Consider the following 20370-nt stretch of genomic DNA (forward strand, 5'->3'; position numbering starts at 1 on the left):
AGTTTCCTCCTGGGAGAAGTTTGGCCGTCTGACGCTGCTGCTCTCTTCCGCCATGGCGAATTGAGTAAACTCTCATTACACCTTCGCGCGGCGCATTTAAGGGCAAGGAGAGGGGCTCATTTGATTGGTGTGATGTGTGTAAAACCCACTCCACGCCTTCTCTCCTCCCTCTTTCCAACTTGCGCCTGTAGGAGGGACGGAGGTGGGATAGAGGAGTAGCTGCGCCAGGGCGCACGGTGTGCCAAACTTGCAAAATCCGCCTCGCCGGGTCTGCAAAACTAGAGCCCATGATCATTCACGCTCACACACCTACGGGCAATTTAGAGTCACCAACTAACCTAATCTGCATGTCTTTAGACTGTGGGGGGAAACTGGAGTAGCCCCAGAAAACCCACGCTGGAAGAACATGCAAACTCCACCTAGAGGGGTTCCACTATCTGCTGCAGTATCATGCATCACGGGGTTTGAACCAAGAACCCTCTTGCTGTGAGGTGACAATGCTAACCACTGTACCATCTTACCTCCTCAGTTTTGCTATATTATGCTAAAAAAAATCACTAGGTGCTGCCTTGTCTTTAAGAAGTATGCTTTTGCAGTTCGCTCCTACAGGAAGTTAGAAACAACAAAGTCACTCCAGACATGAGGGCTAAGTGTGGTTGGATTTTAAAACGTGGGCATTTTTTTGACATTACAGTTTGAGAAGTCTTACTGAACAGATTTCTGTAACTTCATACAAAAAAGAAAAATCTAATTAGGGTCAATTAAAAAAAACATGCTCTACTAAATGGTTCATTTGTTTTGCTAAACTAATGTAACTAAAATTTTGATCCCTTACCGTTTGCCTACAGGGCAACAAGGGGAGTGGAGGACACTACAGCTACTCTGTTAAATCTTGTACTGAGACATTTGGAGGCAAATATGAGTCATCCTATTTGCTTTGTATTGATTTTTCCTCTGCTTTTAATTGTATTCAGTGGCATGTTTTAGCTCACAGATGTTTATCTAATTTTATATGGACTTTAGCATTGTGTGTTGGCTGGTTGACTTTTGAACAACAGGTCTCAGAGGGTCTGGGTTAACAGGACACTGTCCAGTACCCATTATTCTTCTACTGGATCCCCTCAGGGATGTGTTCTTTCTCTTTTATTTTGTTTATACACAAATGAATGTCAGACTAATCACGCATTAATAAGATTTGTCCATAAGTTCGTGCATGATTCTGTTAGTGTAAGCCTTCTTCATGGATTCAAATATGATCATGGCCCGGAACTGGATGAATTTGTTAGTTAGTGTGTCTTTTCTTCACATTAATGTGTCTAACCGATGAGATGTTCATTGATTTTCAGAGGAGGCCCTGCCTTCCTGCTCCTTGTGTGATCAAGACGGTCATCTTCACTGGTGCTATGCTGTAATATGCTCTGTACAATGAAGTGATCCATTGTCCTTCTCACGGCTTTCTCCCTTTAAACATGATCATCCCTCACACCTGCCAATCAGGACTTTTGATGTGTCACACACTTATAATTCCCACACATAAATGGTGACAAACAGGTTCCCCATGAAGGTTTTTAAAATTAAATTGAATTAAATCTTTTATTAGCTCAAGTTGGCCTCCTTATTAGGAAATGGGTGTGCACAACATACTGATATAGTCATTAAAAAACTAATTTATATCTTTTTGCATAGGCCCAATTGAATATTGCAATAATGTGTGGTTATGACAAAATCCCATGGCACACCTGAATTGGCATCATGGCATAGCATACCATTTGAGAACCACTGACCCACAGCATCTATATAAAGAGAGGGTCACCCCTAAAGCTCAGTCCATTGTCTCAGACTCTCAACATTGCCTCCATGTTGAGTTTCAGATGCTTCCATCAGGGCGGAGGTTTTGCCTCCCTAAATACAGATTCTCCTTTGTCCTGTCTGCTATCACTTATCTGAACTAGCAGTGACCACTAATGTCCATAATTTACCCCTGACAGTGTGTGATACTGGATACTGTGTGTTATGTGTTGTACTGTCTGTTCTGATGTACTCATTACTATAATCTGTGTCTCAAATTGCCCCTCAGGGATAATATACCTTACCTTACCCTAAATTTGACTATTTGCTTAGAAATAAAATTACTTCTGACCATCCGTCTGTTGTTAAATAAAACATTTAATGTCTATTATATATATGCTGAAATAATTCTGTAATAATGTTTTTTTTGTGTCTGAATCCATGCTCAACCAAACCGTTGAATTTGCTGAACTCAGTTATGGTAAAGACAGTGATGATAATGAGTGAGATAATAACTTTATATTTTTTATGAAATAAAAAAAGGATGGATATTCACTGATGTTAATACCATATGTTCAATAATATTCCATTATATATTTGATGAAAAAAATATATCAGTATTATTTTTCACCATTTTTGAGATGTTTTTCAAAGTACTGTAATGGTAAATATCTGGAATAAATATGTGGAAATAATACTAGTACCTGTAATACTACTTATTTCATAGTAACAAACTGATATATGTTGGCATACTAATACATGACAAGCATGGTTTGTAATTTTGATTTTTTTCTATCTGTAATACCATGAACTGACAGCTCAACAGTTTGGTAGAGACCTATATTTAAAATCTATGGGGTCTGGGATTTATGGGTTTAAAGGGTTAAAGTGAGAGCGTCAGTATATCTACCACCAGGGGAAAAAATAAAATAAAAATGATTACCTGAGTCCTTAAATTTGCGCATCACTGCTCAAAAATGAAAGGGCGCTCAGCTCGTGGTAACTTTAAGTTGTTGTGTGGTGCTGCTGTGGGGTAAATTACTGTGTGCAGTTAGGATGTAAAACACAGAGTCACTTTCATGGCTCGCTATGTGGAACAAGTGAACAGTTTGCTTCCTCAGCAGAAAAGTTCCAGCTGGTGTAACTTTGCAGAGCCAGTGTGTGTGATGTGTGTGGGTGTGTGTGTGTGTGTGTGTGTGTGTGTGTGTGTGTGTGTGACTACAGTATGTACAGTACAGCATGCGGCAGGTGACATCAGATAAAGGCTAGTAAGAGAAACAAGCCTTCAATGCAAAATCTTTAATAAAAATGTAAACTAAAGCCGACACTACAAACAACTTCACCTAACTTTTAAATGCTTTAAGATTTGTTTACATCAGTATTTTTTGTAAACATGGCTGTAAAAACAGGCCAGTGTTTTTAATTATGATCTGTTTGCAAACACACAAACTGCTGATATTTCATTTATTACTAAAACTCCTCAATTATATATGTGAATTTAGCACAGATTTGCAATATCAGGGCCAAAAAAATGAAGCGGTTTCCAAAGCAGTGACAAAGCACATTTGCAAAATATTTCCACATAAACCATGTTTCAGTGACGTAATTTAAACAGCATTTAAAATTTTAATGCAGTGTAAACAGCTCAACCTGGCAGGAGCCAAAGATGAATGAATACTGAGTAACAAGTCAAAATGGCAGCAGTATTGAGTGAGCTGGCTCTTGTGTCCTCTCTACCAAACACGATGGCAGAAACACATAACAAATCCAACCAAAACTGTTACTGAGCTAATATTTTGTCTGTATTGCAGATATGCAGTATGTGATGACAGATAAGGTGAATGTTTGTCCTTGTCGACTGGTTCAGTAACTTATAAGAATAAATGCGTAAAATATTCTGACTCCTGCTCTTATTCAGAAAAAGACAGTTGGCACCGGATGTCAATATGACATTAGAAAGATGTTGGCTCTTACGCTGGAGAGACAAACTTTGGTTGGAATGAAATTCGGGTTGATGCTTTAGAATGTTACGTTGTGTGAATGTTGACATTATGATGTTTTGCAGATGATTTGTTTTCAAATCGTCAAGATGAAGTTGGCATGTTTGGAATATGTTGGATTTTGCTTACCTACCACAACTTAAAACCAACAACTTATCAGTGTCATCTGTCATCAGTATTCTTTGCTCAGTTGACATTGGCATCAGATGTCCTGATATTGAGTTTTGGTCACAACCGACGTCACAACCGAAATTCAACCAAATATTAATGTCCAACAATGTTGATGGCCAGCTGGGCTACTAAGCTGTTTACATTGCGAATAAAAATGAATATGCCATTTATATCTTCAATTACATGCAGCCTTGCACACTCCAATTGACGTGCCCTAACATGTGGTTTATCAGATCAAAATCTGAAAAAGTGGATCCACTGTCACTTGTTAGACCACACAAACACAGCCACCCTCTGTCATTCCTTCAACTACCTTCTTGAAAAGGTTAGCGTTACGATATGGGCACATATCTGAAAACCTGTAGATATCCAAGTCTTTCATAATGTTTCAAAGAAGGTGTGTGTCTCCTTTCCTTTTGGGCATCTCTGCCTCAGCCTTGCAAAGTATTGGCTAGTTGGTTTTGTGTACAATGCACAGAACAGACAAGAGGTCGTAAACTGCAGTTAAAACCCCAATTGGTTTACATATTTGGAATGCACTGTATACACGTCCAAAGCCATAAAAACCTGAATATCACACATGTCCGAATCTGACAATGCTACATTCAGAGTAGAGCCTAATTCGGAATATTTAGCCCATGCTTACTCCCAAGTCATCAAATACCGGTGCTTTGTTAGTGATCTTGGCATCAGACACTGACACACTGGTAACTGCTCTAATATAAAGAGCAAGACAGTCCTTATAGGGAGGGCTGGAGGGGTGGTGGATGGGTCAAACAAACTCTGGACTTTCACCTGGGAGCCTGCTGTTTGTTCCCTGGATAAATTTTAAGGCAAACAATGATGTGTTTTTCGAAACCTAACCATAGACTTTTGTTACCTAAACCTAAGGAAGTAAACACTAAAAACAAAGTGTTTTAAATATGTTTAATTTGAAAAATAAGACTACATTTCCTGTGAAAATGGAAGTGTATTTTCAAAAGACACAATGTATGTAACAAGTGTATCAACCCTGATCATGCAAAAGAGCTGCAGAAAGGTACCTAGTGCTGCACATTTAGACGTGTAGATCCACTCACAAAGTGGTACTATTTCATGAGAAGAGATGAGAATGTGTCACAATATCCAAATGGAATATGCTGTTTATGTGAACTGTATCAAATTTGGAATATTGTCATATTCTGAATAATAGTGGAATATTAGTATTTATGTAAAGGTACCCATTGAAGACAGAGTTACTGGAATGTATTCATCAGTATTCTCTCTCTAAGCATGCAATTGTTCCACACTGCACAAAACTGAATTGTCCTTTACATGCTCCCACTGACAAAAATAAAATAAAGATTTCAACATCATATACCAAAGATGGTGATAGCTATTGATTTGTCTTGGCAGCGACTTCTGTCTTGTTGTTTTACTTTTTTCCATGGTTACAACCATGGCCTTTTCCAAGTCAGTCCTGGAAAACTTTTTAATTCCATTAAGTGTATCTCTCAGCTAAAGGGCTTGACAATCAATACTCAACCAGACCGTGAAAGTGACCAGGCTTGTTCGAATAAATATGATCTTACTGGCGATACTTTTAATTCATTCTCTGGAAGGTTTCCTTTGTTTTCAAAAGCCCACCGCATGTTGGCCGGTGGTAGCTGCCAGTCAATGTCTGACTATTGCGGCAGATTCAGGCTTGGAGGCATTGTAGCGTGATCCATAGCGTGACTGGGGTCAACCTGAGGGAGACAGGTGTCAGGGGGACCAACAGGTCCCATGTGGGTAGAGGTTCACCACTAATGCCCCGAGGGCTCCTTTGTGAGAAGCGACAGGAGGGGAAGAGGCGGGATGAATACTGATGATGTCAGCGTCCATGTGCAGAGACTGTTGCAAGCAGCAGGTGGTCAGGGAAAAAGAGGGCATGTTAGATCCTATTTATTTCTTTATTTATTACTGAGAGCTGGAAAAACTATCACAAAATTTTGTGCACTACTTGCATCATTTTAAACAAAGATTAAATACATCAAATGGTGACTTGCTGAAACCTGAGAGACTCTTTTTAATTAGAGCAGGCATGTAGAGAGAATATAATTTGGGTGCTTATCAGCTCAATGCAGCTGGATACAGCAAATTTATCACAGCTGCTCACATCTCCTTGATAAGGTGTTCCTCCTCGGCCTGGTGTATATTCAAATAAGACACTGAGTGAATCCCAGTAAGCTGTCTGACAGATTGTTGTTGCCAACAGAGTGAAACAAGCAACTTGTGAGTCATTCTTCACACCCCTTCGCACTTGCTACTCTCAAGAATACTCCTTTATTCTCTACCTTCCTGTGTCAAGAACTTGTTTCATCCCATCAGGAAATACTGGATTAGGTTCGAGAAGATTTTTGATGATTTGTGCCGGTGACATTGAATAAGTACTTCTGCAGGGTAGCTCGGCACTGAGAGAGAAGGCTGTCTAACTGGAGGGTCATGGGTTGGATCTGTGGAACAGCCAATGTGTCATTTGGTTTAAAAGTGTCCTCGAGCAGCACAGTAAACCCACAGGCACCACTAGTAGGGTGAAGGTGGGAGTGATTTCAGGGAGGCTTAAGCCGAGCAGATAGGATTTTTAGTTTGTGAGACATCTTCCAAAGGTAAAACTGCTCTGGAGGCAGAAATGTTCTTTCTGGTTAAATCTAACCACTACGGGCAGAGCTGCTGCACGCTCTACGTTTAAGTAACATTTAACTAAGGCACAATAAGAGAGAGGGTAGACTGCATTATCTGTTTAACATATTCATAAGTTTGCTGAGTGAAGAAAATCTGAAATGCTGTCAGGGAAAATTCCTTTAATGACTTGGGCATATATATATATATATCTATATGGGCATATACATTTTTTAAAATATGTGTTTTCTGTCAGTAGAGCCTGAGACAGATGCCTGAAAGATGCAGCTGAAAAGCCTCCTGTGTAAATACACTGTTATAGGTCAAGTCAGGTTTATGCTTGCTGTAGGGTAGTCAGCAAAAGCTTCACACAACAGAAAACAACGTCATTTCGTCGATTTTAGGTCGAGTGTGAAGGCTCCCAAAGTTGTTGTGGCGCTAAATTTTTGTAACTAGGCACCCACTACAAGCATGTGCTTTCATGTAAGCCTTCAAGGGATGACTAGTCGAGCAGGTTCGCCTGTAGAGACATCTCTTTAATTCTTCATTGAGAGACCACAGAGAATTATGAAAGCAAATAAGAGACACAAGTATTTTGATTTTAACAACCACTGAATACCTAATATTGAAATTTTAACCCGACTTTATTCAGCCAGTTTGCATTCCAAAGTCATCAAATACCACCGCTTTGTCAGTGATTTCAGCGTCAGACATCGTTGCCAAAAGCCACTCTTCATGGCGATATGATCCGCCATCAGGCAGTGTCAGCTGGTGACACGGCCAGATGGAACCTTTCGCTGTGTTATAATATGCCGCCAACAGTCGGATTGCACCTGTCATGGCAGTATGATACACCCCTGGAAGGCGTCAGTTTGAAATGACATAATATAAGAACTGGAAAGTCCCTATAGAGCAGGCAGGAGGGGTGGTGGATGGGTCCAACACACCCTGGACTTTCGGAGCCCGGTGTTCGCTTGTAGTATGAACGTAGAGCCAAACCATGATATTTTTGTGCTTTTGTTGACATACCGGTGTTGGTTGTTGCACTTTGGAACGTCAACAGCAGAAACAGTAATATGTCGATGTGAAAGTCCACTGACAAAGCAGCAGTATGTGATGACTTGGGATGAGAACGTGTTGCTTCATGCATAGCACTGAAACATGTTACTTTGAAAACCATGTGTCTGAATTTGTCCTGAATTCACCTCTTTGAAATTAAAATGTGAAATTTCTTAAATTTGGAATTTAACAAAGCTGAATTTAAACATTTTTTTCCCAACAAGCCAAAATATAAATTTTTTGAAAATAAATAAATAATAAATAAACTTTTTTTCGATCTGAAGTTGGCCAGTTGAATTTGAGCAACCTCAGCATATTTTTTGAAATTCTAAACAAAATTTTTGGATCTGAATTTGTAAATATATTAAAACAAATATATAGAAATTCAGCTTTTTTAAATCAAGAAATTTAATATTTTAATTTAAAAGAGGTGAATTCAGAACAAATTCATTCAGATACAGGGTTTTCAATGTAAAATATATCACTGCTATGAATCTAGTGGTGTTCACATTTCAATATTAAGTATTCAGTGGCTGTCAAAATTCAATTCCTTTATCTCTTTTTTTTTTGCTTCCCCAGGTACATTCAAATTGGGTAAAGTTCTTGGACAGAAATAGCCCCCCACCCTGGGGAAAGATGAGGCTTTGTACCTCAAGGTGTGAAAGAACTTGAGAGATCACTGTATAAGTTAAAAAACAGTCTCATGGAAAGAGTGGCAACACGAGGGGAAGCAAAGCGGGAGAAAATAGTTTTAACTTAAAGGAAAGCGACAATAATAATTACAGTTCAGGCATCCTACTTTGCCTGTAACTGTCTTCCAGTAACATTAATTGACTTCTTACTTATCCACACAATAATTTGTTTGTACATATGGTGCATGAAGGTCATGTTTCCCGAACGGAAAGTGTTTCCCTAACGCAAAGTAACATTGTCTCTGAACATAATCTACACAGCGATTCCACTGTCACCACAATGGAATTATGAAAATAAATTAATAATACACAAACATAATTTGTAGGAGACAGGGTTGTTTCTTCTTGCAGTGTAAGGGCTGTGAAGAGGTGCCTTTATCTGCAAACATTCAGCCACAGCCAAAGTGAGGCTTCAGTTGTCTGAGTCAGGCAAATCAAGTTGTGATCTTTGTCCTGGTTGTATTTAGGTTTATGTTGCATTCATGCAATGTCGATAGAATGGGATGAATAGCGCCCCTTACTCTGATTTAGGAATGTTCCCACTCATGTTCTTTATTCAAAGACAGTTAAACCTGCTGGTCAGACAAAAGCTCAAAATGTGTATAGTTCCTTTTAAGTAAGATGAAATCATTGAATTAATGTTAGTATTGGATTCCATTTATTTAGTGCACATCTCTCCCCCTAGGCTCAGCAAGGGTATCAAAAGAAAATCTGCAACATACAGAATTCACTATGGACATGGAATGTCATTCATAGCCAGCCAATATAACTGCCTCCTGCCCAGAATGCAAAATTATCACGCTCAGTCACCAACAAAGGCTTCAGCGTTGTGTCATCTTAACTTGAAACTAAAATCAAATGTGGTGTCCAATGCAGTGTGTTGTAGCAGCTTGTCTTACCTTGTTTTCTCAAGTCGCCAGCCAGAGCGGAGACGGAGGGGGAGTTCAGACGCACATTCCAGTTAAAACAAACAAATTGCAGTGTTTATAATCCAAAACAGAAAGTATGGAAACCTCTTTCTTTTTAAATACATCTGAAAAACAGCAATGTGTGTCACATTTGATGCCAGTGTGTAAGAATCAGTAGAGATGTGAGTTCAAAGCATTAATGCAATCCTATAAAATAAAGGCCTCTAATAACTAGTAGTAAGTACTCATGAATCAATCATGTGGTAAAGAAAAGTGCTGCCATCCTCGCTCTGGCTTCCAATTCTAAATGTCTCGTTAATGTAGGCCTCACTTCCTCTTATTAGTGGATCATATCATATCTATGGAGTAGCCTATCAAACTCAGTAAATATACTTAATTGGCTCCAACACACACTCTTATTAATGCAAACACACTAAATATTTTTCGTCGGAAAAGAACTGTAGGCTCTCAGGTTATTTGCTACCTGTGGATTTTAAATCCTGTGCTGAAATCTATGTATTTCTCTACACTACACTGTATGTAAAGTGGCAACTGAGGCAGGCCAAGAAGACAAAAATGTTAGACACCGATGGAAAGCTTGGTAAAAGTCACAATACTATTTGAAAAATGCTGGGTATTTGAAAATGTTCAAGTGCAGTACCATGTTATCATTGCTATTTCATATTCCATTACAATTTCACATTATGCTTGCTTGTTATTTATTAACTCTTGGGTACAGCAGTTCCAATAGTAGTTGCAGCTTGAGCCGAGCTACACTGTTATCCCTCAGGCAAGTGTGAAATAACTCTGAAATATCCACTCAGAGGGGAAGGTGAGGGAAATGAAAAAGATGGCACCTACAACTCTTTCACAGTTCTTTGGCATTGAGTCGGATGTAGACTTCAAGATGGATGAGGCTGAAAAGAGAGTTGATTTGAATTTGGCTGCAGGTAATCTTTGCATTAAAAGCATTCTGCAATGAGTTTAAGTGTTTGTTGCTATATTCATGTCACTGCACAGGAATATGTGCTGACTACAGTGGGAAAAGTACTGGCTGTAACCACACAGCTTTAACTATTTATCTTTTTGGCTTCAAACACGCAGGCTTAATTCATTATAATTATTATTAGGATTCTGATTAGTAAGACAGCTTTATCAAAACTGTTATACCAAAGAGGTCTTAGCGTAGTGTTGTGGCTTCCCAGCCAACATTTGCATGCGGGGCCCATGTGGGTCGTAAATGGACGTAAAAATGGGCCCTATATGGGATCGTCCACAAGTTCACTATTGGCCCTATGCCAATTGCCCACATGGGTGGGTTTATCTAAGTGTGCCCCAGATAAGATGCCCATTTTGGGCCCATACCCACCTTGTGGCCAGGTATCTCTAGCATAATTTATGTGGGGCCCACTTAAATAAACCAAACCGTGTAGGCAACTGGCATGGGGCCATTATGGAACCTACGGACAATCTCATATGGGGCCCATTTTTAGCCCATTTACTACCCACACGAGCCCCAGATACAAATGTTGGCTTAGTTAAAGGGGCAGTTCACCCCAAAGTCAAAAATACATATTTTTTTCTCTTACCTGTAGTAACATTTCTGCGTGTACACAGGCTTTTTAAACACGGGTAAACCCACTTAAAATAAGGTGTTAGACTCCTTTCCAATTGCCAGTAGACCAGAGCTGTATACACGGCACTGTAGCAGATGCATATGCCTTTCTGCGTGTTTTTGTATGTAAACAGTAGGAGGCAGCATGGAGGCCAATGAAAATGTCAAAGTGGTAATTCTAAGTATATCTCTCACTTGTTCAGTCTCTCTTTCAAAGTCAGTGCTGACTAATTTGGAAGGATGTTAGAGTGCTGCCTGGGCAGAGACGGATGGTATTTTCTGGTGGCTGGTCATTGCATCTCACAGCAAAGGGGCTTAAATTTGCACATTCACCCAGGTGTTCTATTTCCACCACTGCCGATGGAAGCTGATTGGAGCTGGAGCCATTTGCCTCAGGAGTGAACGTCAATTGTAACCCTTCCATTAAATAAAAAGGCCAGATGTTAGTGGGTGTTAGTAGGGGTTTTTTTTTTGTGCAGTGGGATAAGAGCTTTACAGTCCTGTATCTGTGTCATGTTGATTTCGCCAGACCCGCTCCTTTAGGGAAACGAACTGTAGTCATATGTTCCTTCCAATAGGAGTAGTGAGCATGAGCAAAGATTATGACCGATACTTTCACCCCAGTCAGGACCCATTTTTCACAACTCCCAAACATTCTGATGCTAAAATGGCATTTTTTTAGACCTTCAAATCAGGAGAATATTAACTTTGTTTGAGACACGTCTCTGTCTCAGCAACACACTCTCGCAAGATCTGGCAGCAACTGATATGATCTTGTACTCGGGTGATATCACATATTAAGCTAGCAGATAAGGGCAAGCAAAATAAGGAGCAAACATTAAATTTGTACTTGTAGTGTTAGTATTTAGTTTTGTTTTGAATCTGCTTTCATCGATCCACACTTTGTCACAAAACTTGAAAACAAGGCAGGGGGATGTGCCCGTTTAGGAGACAGGAAGTGTATGCCATTTCATACCATTGGTGTATCATCTTTAGTTATTGAGCATCTTTGGCACCACCAGCCAAGTGCCACCTAGTTCCATTATATTGGAGAGAAGGCAGACATCTCTATGGCCATATCGCCAACACTCTGCAACTCACACTTAAACATTAGATTAATAAAAAGGACTTCAGGTAAGAGGGATTATATGTATTTTTGATTTTGGGGTGAACTATCCCTTTATTATTTCCCGTCTAGGCCTGATTATGTAGCAGAAGTCTGCAAGAGAACCAAAATGTCAAAATATGTACTTTCTTTGAGCCTTTCAAAGCAACTCATTTAGCAGATCTAGAAAAACAAATGTTTTCTGAGCTACATCAAACAACACCCTCCATCCTTAGACCCTCGTGTCACATGCTTCACACAGCCAGCAATACACTACGACTTCCTCCATCAGACATTTTGCAGCAGTATAAAGCTGTCACACTACTCCTGCCTTTGTGAGTGAAAGATTATACTCATTATTTGCTTCTGCAAAAAACAACAAAAAAACACTTGTTAGGGAAACATGTCAGGGAAACAATCCAAGGTATTTTTACAGCTCCATTATTGATTGTTTTTGTAATTTTCAGAAATTATTGTCTGCATTTTTGCTTTGGTTCCCAATACCTTGTTACTGCACTTCATTTTGCCTCGCACTGGAAAGCATTTTTAAGCACTTAAACACCCACTTCTTCCCTTTCTCCGGTGACGACAGTCAAATTGTGACACCTACACTGATATAAAGAAAGGAATTACATTACGTCTGTCTGAAATTACCTACAACCCAATTAAATGAGATGTAATAAGCTAAATCTCATTCTGTGTAAGAAACAGCATGTGGTGTTCCACATTAACTGATTACAAGCCCTATACATGAAGTGTATACTTGTTTAACAAATATATAGAGGCGTGTGAGCAGAGTTTTGCTTCCTTTGCTGTGCTGCGAAGGACATGAGACATATTTTCACAGGCATGTCCCTGGATTACCACGGTACACGTGTAAATAATTCTATCATCCAGATTGATGGGCATCTGACCTTCCGAGGTTATATTACGGCCATCTGGAGAGGGCTAGCACTGGGATAGAAAAATTGCCACTGCCCAGCCGAAGTACTGAAGTGTGAGTCTCTACAGGACAGGTGAATGCTAGTCAAGATGGTTCTTGTTTTGACAACACAGCAGTATTGACTTTGTGAGTGAATTATGATGACCTCCGGTGTGGAGATGTCAGCCACACCAGCAGCGAGAGTTAAATCCTCCTCTCTTTATTCTGCAGAGTTTGAAAAGTCAAGTCGCTGAATCATAAAAGCCACTGAGATGAGGAACTAGGTATTTATTTTAAGATAAATACTTGCAGTGTAAGTCACTGCTGATTGTCTAACTTTTTTTTCATGACATTTCAGAAGTCTTGTTTGAGATTAGATCTCCTCCATCTGTGTGTGGGGGTATTTATATCACCCTCTGAAGACACTTTACTCTGACACATTAGTGTGTCATTAAATATTCTAAAGCCTGGGAAAAAAAATAAAAAAACAGATTCCACTGACAAGTAAAACATGAGCTGAGCGTCACACCGAGCGCTATGTTTATTATTAGTATTTGTTTTGCATGGATTCCCGAGACCTGTTGCTGACTCGGAGCCTGGGGGAAGCTTCGGCGCTGCAACATTTTCTGTGATTTTACACTTCACTTGGCTGTACAGCTAACAGCTAGATAAAACAACACATCTATCTAAGGCCTGGGAGTCTGTTTCGTACCTATCATTTCTCCCTCAAAGGACAACAAACCCATGAGGGAACGCCTTGATAATTACGATATAAATCGTGCTGGCAAGAGACCACATGAGTAGAAGGGGGAAAATATGAAAGAGCACAGTGTGTGTTTTAGGCCGGATATCAGTAAATCATGCGGGACCAAATAGAAATGAAGATTAATGGATGATTAATGGCTGTCCGCAGTGAGGGATCTGACTGTTTGGTGGGGCATGTAAGATGGGTTAAAGGATGAAGGAGAGGACCAGGTGGCACTTAGGCACTGAGGCCCCTAACAGCCCTCTTTCTCTGGCCGCAGCGGTGCAGCGGCTGAAGATCCATTCTGATTAGCAGACGGAGAGGCCACTCGCTCTGTGATGAAGAAAAATTGGATTTTTTTTTTTTGTCAATGTAGCTCTCCACATGTAAACTTCACATCGCTGCAGCCCTATCTGCTTGTGTTATTGCACTTGTTAGTTTTCTTCGGCCTGCAGCACAGAGGGAGTTTTTAGAGTTTGGTCTTTGACTTGTTTAGATTTCCAAATAACTGCAATAAAGTAAACTTTCCCACTGTTGTTTAGACATAAGAGAACAATATCCATCGATAACCCTCACGCCTGAACAAGTGTTTCCAGACAAGATGAGGAAAAACTCTTGTCGTATTGATTGTTTTCTCTCCATACTTATCATATTTCATTTTCTCCCGCATTTCCACAGTTAATATACTCCCGCAGAATGACAGATTGTATGGAGTTTCTTTTTATCTCTCACTCGCTGAAGTCAAGCAGAGCAGCAAAATAATAAAAAAACGACAGTTCATAATATCAGTCATTGTGAATCACAGTTTCTAAGCATATCCGCTGAATCTCAGCACTAAAACGTGGACGTCTCTTCACAGGCAATAAATATTTCTGGAAAGTGCTCAACATCTCCCTTTCACTGAACATATCTTTCTTTCTTTTGCCAAATAAAGCTCTCACACTGTAACTCTTCAGGCAATTTCTCCTCCCAGTCAGTATTTTGAGCTCAATATGCCAACAGTGAATAACATATTGGCCAACACAGTGTCAGCTGCTTTAGGGCTGAAGTGCAGCGCAGCCCTTTGTAAATGTGTTCTCATTTACTTGATGTATCAGCTATAATCATGACTTAAATGAAGGTAGATTGCTGTTTTAGTTATACAAATTTCGTTGAGGCTGAGCTGCTCTGAAGGCAGAAATAAGGTCACTGATTGATTTTAAACACAGAGCCAAAGAACAACAAATAATCTGCACTGCTGTACTGACTACATGACTAAAAGACTGGAAAAGAAAAGCCAAATAATACATGCTTTAACTACCTATAATACCCCGTATTAGCCTGATAAATTATGAATTAGCATTTCACCTCCTTCATTTACCCAAACATTGAGATCCTGGTATGACTCAGTGGATGTAGATGGTGACTTGCCTGCCATTGGCCGGTTATTTAGGTCGGCATTCTCCATCTTTTCTGCTTTCTGCATGCAGCCATTTCCAAAATCCCCTTCGAGATGGGAAACAACAGCAATAACTTCTGAGCTAACAACTTAATGCGGGCTTATACTTCTGCATCAGTTCTATGCGTAGGCCTACACAAGTGGCCTACGCTGTTGTGAGCATTTATACTTGTGCGGTGGTGTGTCTGTGTCACTCTACAGTTACATCTCCAAAACACGAGTCGGTGGTGGGGTTTCTGTGAAGTGCTGTAAAACTGAGTTGATTGGAAACACACCCAAAACACACATTAAACATGGCTTTTAAAAGACAATTTTAAACACAAGTACACAAATCTGCATCACTATAACTCACAGCATTCACAGACAAATCATTTGTCCTTTGCTGGACACATTTTCCCCAAGGATATAACATGCTAATGTTATTAGCATGAGCACATGACATTTTACATTGTATAAATTAGCTTAGCAGCTTGCAGAGATTTTCTCTACTCATATAAAACCAGGGACAACAGCAACATTTAACAATTATAACATTACAAAATTTGGCTCCATTACAACTTACAAGGTTCACCGATAAAACAACTGTCTTATACTAAACATGTTTCCAAACAAATAAAACATGCTAACATTATTAGCATAAGCCTAAAACATTTTTCATTGTAGAAATTAGCCTAGCGACTAGCAGGAATTTTCTCTTCTCATATGAAGCCAGGATAAATCACACACAAGACTAAGAATGCTATTTAGTGGGGGCTTTATTGTCTTCACAATTAATTGTTTCTTATCTCTGAAAGAAAAGTAAATAAAAGCTTTGTTTGTTTTCAGCTGCATTGCGAGGTCACATTTCTCTACTTCGAAGCAGAGCCTTTTACCTAAGTATGGTGGCAATTTGATGCAGAAGTATAAATCTCACTTTTACTCCTTGTAGCTCTACAATGAATAAAACAGCTTGTGAATGCACCTTGAAAAAGCCCACACTCCATCTCGCAGGACTCTCTTGCCTGATGTTGACTTGTATTATGACATGGCCATATAATTAGCAAAGTCTTTCAAAACATCTCTAGTCAAACAATAGCTAACATATGATTCTTTCTTCCCCAGGGATCTGATTTTGATTTTCTGACAGTCCCGACTCCCAGCCAAATCACCAAACTTTCTGTTGCCCTTGTCAACGGAGCCACTGTCTTCCCAGAAAGTTCGCCCAGTTAACCAACACATCAGCATTGCTAACACCCAATACTTAGCCAATAGACAGTCCCAACAAACTCACAGAGAAACGCAAACTGTTCGACTCTGTTTTTAAACCTGTTAATAACTGTTAGGTAACATTAGCCATGTGATGCTAACAGTTAGCCCTGTCACTGTGTATGTTTCCTCTGATAATATTTTGCAAATGCACCATCGCTCCATCCTGGGGGCTGCCCAGGATGACTGTGATTGGTTCAGAGACACAAAAAACAGCCAGTGTGTTTATCTCCCATAGCAGAATGGTAATATGATTCCAGACCTTTCTCAGGTGCTGATACAGGCTGTGGAGATGCTAGGTGAGACTAGTATTGCCCTAACCAACCAAGACAGTCAGTGGTGAGCTCACAGCTGGCGGCACACACAAAAGCGTGGGCAGACTTATGTAGTAGGCTACGCCAGCACACAAATGTATTGATCATTCTGATTATACAATTCTCCCTATATTTAATAGCATATATGTGTTGCATATGCCCAGGTTGGCTAGTTAAAGTATATATCTTGATATCTTATCTTGTGTACCTCAAAAACTGGATTATGAAAATAAAAAGTGTAAGGTGCATGCTCAGCCATTTTTCCTCTACTGTAACTTGTATCCCACTCAGGGTTTTCAGGACAAACATTCAGGGTTAAAGTCCTGACAATGTGACCTGGTGACACTGATGCCTGTATCCATAGTAACTTACTCGTGCCTGCGTGTGCACGGCAAGAGAGGGCAAGACACTGTGCTATTACCAGAGGAGCTTCTGCCTCAGTTAACGCTGCAGCAAGTCATCAAAGGAGTCTGAAAGGTCTGAAGTCTTACAAAAAAGTTGCCAAGTTGGCAATGCTGTGTATGTGTGTGTATGTGTGTGTTTCAGGTGCCCATGTGTGAGAAAGAGGGCAGGGATAGCTACTTCTACCACATAAGATTCAGTGGTTGTATGAGCTCATAATCCATACTAATATTAAATATTTTGGCTGTAAAAAAGGCTTGTGGTTGAAGCCCAATAACCAGGCCCTAAACGTTTCCCCGTTCTGTCTGCCCAGTGTCCTCCCCCCTGCTACTTTTGTTTAAATCTATTTTCAATAAAACAGTCAATAGTGGGCTATGAGGGGAGGGGGTGGAAGCATGGCAGCTCTGTGAGTGGGCCCGGCCCCCTCTGGACTACTCATCTTGCTAGGCTGGTGAGTGATGTACCCCTTGCTGGTGTCATTGTCAAACAATTTGTTTTTCATACTGATCAAAGAAATGTTTTTATGTAAAGGTCCTGGAAAAATGGTTTCTTTATAACCTTAAGTACAGTATTAATGACTTAATATGCCAAAATAAAAGTGGAATTACTGCCTAGTGGTTCTATGTCTCTGCAGACCAGTCAAGTTACAGATAACATCTATGTCTGTCCAGACTTATATGAAGTGGTGTAGTGGTGTTTGATGAGATGGATATACTACTATGTGGATGGGAAGGTTACAGAGGAGTTAGTGGGTATATTCCTGTATATATTCCAATTACTTTTTGGCTGATAGCTGGGTATACAGCCAGGGAAAAAAGTGTATACCCTGCACTACACCACTGCCTATATGTAGCCATGACAGTAGACCGTGCGTACAAATATGGATGTTGCTGGAAAGAAGCTACAAATTCTAAAACATGGATGCATCACACAGAGAGAAGGCAGCATAGAAGATCTTTATAATCAGTACAGTTTCAAGTGGGACACCCAACCTTTGTGTCACCAATTTAGTATCTGACCACATCTCCACTCATGTTCCTGAGTTATGGCATTGAATAATGGACAGAAAAGTGTTTTCACAGAGCAGTATGATGTCACAGTGAAGTTGACCTTTGACCTTGAGGATACAAAATGTCACCACCTCACTTTATTCTAACTGATTATTAGACATTGTGTGAAATTCAAATAGTTAGCATGTGTACTCTTAAAGGCGCTGTATGTAAGAATGTGGCCAAAACGGTTACTGCACTCAAATTCAAAATACTGCTGCGAGTCGTGTCCGCCCCCCCTCCCCTACAGATTTGAGGTTGCTGGACAGCGGCACGCTGGAGACTGATTTGTTTGCCCTCGGGCAGCTGCCGTGGCAGGGCTGCGTCGCCGCTTCCTTGATCTTCCGTTTTCCAGCGGACTGTTCGAGCAAGTCCGGCTTCTCTGCTGCTAACGCTGCTGCCAGGATACAGCTGAGGAGACTGCTAATGCTATGTACCGGGACACTGCTAATGCTGCTTGCCGTGCTGCTGTAGCTCAGTCATAACTTTAACTGATGCGGAGACTCTACTGACTGCGTGACTGGTAGACGGCGGTGGGTGGCGCAACAGGCCAAAACACAAATTCAAAACATAAACATGATTTGCGGACCGTAATTTTTTTTTTTAAATGCGAATATTCTGGCTGTACTATTGTTGTTGGTGAGATCAGTATGTTATATGAACATTATTCCTTAGTCTCTGTGACATATTAGGAGCATTTTATGACTATTTGTTTTAGATTTCTTACACATAGCTCCTTTAAGTTATGGCCAAAAACATGTTTTGTGACATCATAGTGACCTTTGATCACCAAACTCTAACGGTTCATTCCCGAGTCCAAAAGGACGTTTTTGCCAAATTTGAGTAAACTCCCTTAAGGGCTTAATAAAATATTGCATTCATGAGAATGAAACAAACACAGAGTCACGGTGACCTTGACCTTTGATCACCAAAATTAGTCTCTCAGGGCCCGTCCCAATACCCCCCCTTAGCCTTACCCCTTGGCCCTACCCCTACATTTGCGCGTTCCTGCGAGGGGTAGTGGTGTCTCAATTCCTTTTTGTGTGTAGGGTCAGGGGGCATAACAAGGGGTAGTGGGTATGAAACTAGCTCTTCGGAGCGAGGGATTTCAGATGCTGACTTGCCAGCAAGGGGTAGACGTCGCCATGGCTACCACCGAGCAAGAGACAGGGAAAAAAAGTTCATACATAGCTAACGTTACAGTTGTCAGGTTGCTTGTTAGCTAGCTAGCTAGCTCACACTATCTGGCGTCTGTCATCTGTCCTGTTCTGCAAAATTTTTGGATTTTTCACATTACGATAACACGCCAGCTACTATAACTATGCTAGTGGGCAATGGCTAGGGGTAGGGCCAAGGGCTAAAGGGTAGTGGACAAGGGGGGGTATTGGGATTGGGCCTTTCTGTCTCATAGTTGACTCGCAGAGGACATTTGTGCCAAATTTGAAGAAATTCTGTCAAGGTGTTCTTGAGATATCGCGTTCACAAAAATGGAATGTATGACAACCCAAAAACAAATGCCTCCGGCCATGGCTATCGCTAGGGCAAGGGCATAAAATGGAAAGCATTATTTATTCGTAGTTCATCACTCAAAATATCAGCCAATCTGTCCCATCAGTGTGTGTGCTAAAATGTAATTGGTGCTTATATGTCATCATCTCAAACCATTCAGAACATTTTTGGTCATTACACATGAGAGATTTCTATCTGCTCTGGTTTTTTTTCTGTGTTCTTCTAAATTTGATGGGAGATTCTCACGTGAAACCCTACAGCTAATGAAAGTGGTTAAGAAAATAGGTTTTCAGGGCCTTCAAGACTTGTTATTTCTTTAAGTTGACTCACAGCAGTTTATGCAGCTGCACTGATCTTCTAATCTATGCATGCTGCTATTTTTCTGTCTATTTTCGATGAATGTAGTTGCATAGCTAGCTACGTGGGAAGATGGCATCTCTATTCTTAATCCTGTCTGCTAAGGTCTGGTTGCTGAATTGTATCTCTTACTGGAGGAAACAGCTATCAGTGGGCACAAAACATGATAACTTAATCATTGATTCAACACCCACACTGGAGATTCATTCAGAGGTCTGGAACCAGGATAACCAAGTATCACCACTGACATTTAAAAGACAGACACTGAAATAAATCAATCCAAACACTGAGCTGTGATAGTTGGAAAGAATCTACAGATGTACAAAAATGTAAATTCAATTTTGCACAAGACTGACTTGAATACTGAATAAAACAAGTACCTTGTCATAATCAATGCTGCAAAGAAGGCAT

Source organism: Epinephelus moara, chromosome 11 (genome assembly GCF_006386435.1).
Source record: "Epinephelus moara isolate mb chromosome 11, YSFRI_EMoa_1.0, whole genome shotgun sequence".
NCBI lineage: Eukaryota > Metazoa > Chordata > Actinopteri > Perciformes > Serranidae > Epinephelus > Epinephelus moara.